Source organism: Diospyros lotus, chromosome 1 (genome assembly GCF_014633365.1).
Source record: "Diospyros lotus cultivar Yz01 chromosome 1, ASM1463336v1, whole genome shotgun sequence".
NCBI classification, from domain to species: domain Eukaryota; kingdom Viridiplantae; phylum Streptophyta; class Magnoliopsida; order Ericales; family Ebenaceae; genus Diospyros; species Diospyros lotus.
Genome location: NC_068338.1, coordinates 22,063,157 through 22,066,833, shown reverse-complemented (window position 1 = coordinate 22,066,833; position 3,677 = coordinate 22,063,157). Strand labels below are relative to the sequence as shown.

The following is a 3,677-nucleotide window of genomic DNA, read 5'->3' as shown; positions in this document are numbered from 1 at the left end:
CCTCAGAGCCGCCCAAAACGGTAGCGTTTTGGGCCTTTGAGTGGATGGCTGAAACGGCAACCAGCTGTGCCGTTTTGCTTGACGTACTTCATTGTCGCATTGCCTGTTGTGTGCCCGATCGTTGATGCTCTGCTGTGCCTTTATTCATCCCGATCGCCACTGTTGCATCCTTCTATATATCTTCTACAGTGGCCTCGAGATCAGCAGTGCGCACAGCCTCCGATTACCTTCCTCTTGCTTGGTTTGATCTGTTTATTCTCTGTATTTTCTTCTCTCTCTCTGTATAGTTTATGTATGTTTTCTCTCTAGGGTTTGGCCTCTGACCTTTAGTTTCTGTGGTTATGGGGCCGATTTAAAAGGTGAGAATCGTTTTTGTACAATGAGGGTTGAGAGTTAATCTGTGTAAACCGAGGTTGTAATCGTTTTGATCCGATAGTGGAGTGAGCTTTCTTTGCCGGAGCTCAACGTGGATGTAGCCCTCATTAACGGGTGAACCACGGTAAATCTTTGGTGTTTGTGTGTTTGATTTATTCTTGATTATCTGCATGCTTACAGTATTGAATATTATGTGTCTTCCGCTTTGAGTGTTTGGTCGAGGGTTATCCTTTTGTAACAGTCAAGCATTTCCTTGGCAGAGTTACTTAATGCTTTACAGGCTCAAGAACAAAGAAGACTTGCGCAGATAGAAGGAGCCGTCGAAGGAGCTTTGCAGGCACAAACAAGGCCCAGCGGTGAAAAAAAAAGGTTTGGAATCACAACAAGAAGCTCACAAATGCTGGAAACAACAATAGTGGAAATTATCCACCTTGCCCATACTGCAAAAAAACCAATCATCCACAACACAAGTGTTGGTGGAGGCCCGATGTAAAGTGCAACAAATGTGGTCAATTAGGTCACATCACAATTGTGTGCAGATCACAACAACAAGAAGGAGAAGCCAGAGCTGCTGCTGACCAACATGAGGAGGAGGAGTTACTTTAACTCTACTCAAAAAACCATATCCATGCCTATGCCCCAAAACCCATAACCATACCTATGTTTCATGACTATAAACCATAAAATGCCCATATGCTATATCCAAGACATGCCAAAATTAAAATGCTTTGCATTTGCACCCTCAAAGTCAAGGAGGAGTGTTGAATAATGACTTATGATGCTGCTGAAATAGTCAAATAAGTTAGGATTTAATGCTAACATGGAATTGAAGTTGTCAAAGTTGTGTTAGGCTTGATCTAGTTTTCAGCCATTTTTTAGGAATTTTTCTGTTATGTAACATGCAGCAGATTTGGCTGCACTTTTTTATGTTTTTTCTATTTTAAATAAGTTGTATAAATAAGTACTTTGATTATCAATAAAATTGCTTGAGAAGTCCATAAAAATACCAACATGACTTAACTTGATACATGATCTCAAACAGACACCAAACACTTGAGCCTAGCAAACACAAAACAAACCATCAATTCATGTAACAGATATAGATTTTAATAGAAATTTTAACTCCTTTCTCACCTTGTATCATAATCCGATAGAAATTTGGGTTGTCGTATATGAATGGAGACCTACCTTTTGATTGTGGAAGATGAAAGAAGTCCTTTGCTGATGAGGTGAAATTTTAATGTTTCCATAGATTGGTGAAGACATAAGCTATTACCTCTCTGAACCTTTGTTTCAATTTTCAGTTCCTTCTGATTTCTGGCAGCACTAGAAATTCTTTTATGCTTTTATTTTCTTTATATAGTGCTATTGATCAGTAGATTTCCAGAGTTTTCTTGAACACAGTAGTTGTTTTTTGTTTTTACCTGTTGAATGTGCATTTCCCCCCACTTGTGGGATGTGGTAAATTGTTGTATGCCTTTCATCATTCAAGTTCGTGTATGAGAACAGATCTGAGAGTGAGCCTTCGTAGCAACAATAAGATTGGTCTTTTTTGACTAGACGTTCACGGGTTTGAGTTTGTGGGAACATTATTTGCAAATAAATAAATAAAATAAACCAAGTGGAAGTGTTCAAATATAACCCTTCCTTGGCCCTTTCAAAGTGAGGTGTTTTGCGTATTGGGACACTTGTATGAGAACCTACTCATGGGTATTGAGTTCCTCTTTAAGCTAATATTTTCTTTTGTGATATCCTGGAATTCTATTTGGAACTTGATGTATTACAATTTAATACGTCAAGGAATATGCTATAGAGATGTCATCAATAGACCTTTTAAGATCAAGTAATGGTGCTTGAGGTAATCCCATTGTGCATTGCGATTGCTTTTGAATTCACATTAGTTAGTTTCAAGGCCAAGAGAGCTAATTGAAGACGTGGTCATTCATAGTAGAAATAGGAGAGCCAAAACTCTCTTCCCCACCCCCAACGCGCGCGCACACCACACAGTACTGGCATGCTCACATGCACACGCAATTTCATCTTATAACTTTAGCTTCTTCTTTGTTTATAATCTTTTTGCATTTCTTTGTTTAAACCTCAACATGGTTGTCTAATGAGGATGTTTAAGCCATCCGATCTTGTTTTTTCATCATTTAAAGCTAATGATGTTAGACTAAGTTGTGTTTTCTTGTGCACCTTGTGATATCTAATAATATAATGGATCATAATGTTATGTGCTAATATCTTCTTTTTATGAATGACATCATAGTATGAACTGTCTTTTTTTTTTTTTTTCTTCTCTGTGTAGTGTGACATGCATCCTTAGATGGGCATATAGAGAAAAACCAGCATGCCCTCAATGTAAATATCTATTTGAGTTCCTCAATGTCCATCGCTCATTTGATGACAGGTATGGAAGCAATTCCCCTTGTTAGTAGTTTTCCTTCATCCAATTTTTTTGGCGAAGTCATATTAAGTAGTGTGAAATATTTAAAAACAAGATAATAAAGAGAAATGATTTTGTAAGCATAATTACTATGCTAGGTGATGCTTGTGGATTCATGTATACATCAGGAAATGAACATTGGGAATCCATTAAGCACATGTCTCTAAGGTTTAGGTATATGATTGCTGTGAAATTTGACAATGTTTGGCCCAGTTTTCTTTTAAATTTTTAATTGAACAAGTGACTTAGTTGATGCAGCTTATGTTATAGCAAGGTAACTGGATCACTAAGCTCTTACACCATTATGTAACTAAAATATACAAATGAATTTGCATTAAATATTACTGAAAATGTTTCCACACAATGCATACTGTTATAACTGGGGACCTGTTTCATGGATGTTGAGTAACACTTTCACTGAAATATTCTTTAATTGAACAGCATCTAGAATTACATGTATGAGGGAGTGTTTACCTGCTTCTTCGAACCCGCCCTTGATTGTGGAGGATCAAGAAGAGGTTTATGATGAACTGGATGATTATTATCCAATATGATGATGACGAGGAGGACTTGCATGAAGTTTACTTGAGTCGCTCGCCAAGTCTTCGCATTGGTAATCGGAGATGGGGGGATAATGGATATGTGAGGGCAGGAAGACAAGAAGCAAGGCCAGTCTATCGGCCAAATGCACAAGCTTCAGGCGCTGGCCCGTCACGAGAGCCTAGGAAAAAAGAAGCTGCCCCAAACGAGGCTGTAGTGGGGAGACGGGCTAAGAGAACGCTGAAGCGTGATGCTGCCGATAAGGCAGCTGCTGCAAAACATGAGCACCATCTCCAGAGGCTGGGCAGGAAGTGAT

At 38.7% G+C, this 3,677-nt stretch overlaps 1 pseudogene; it reads left to right on the top strand.

The window, feature by feature from the left end:
• Positions 1–2,222: 2,222 nt before the first annotated feature.
• On the top strand, positions 2,223–3,677 carry LOC127793478 (uncharacterized; annotated as a pseudogene).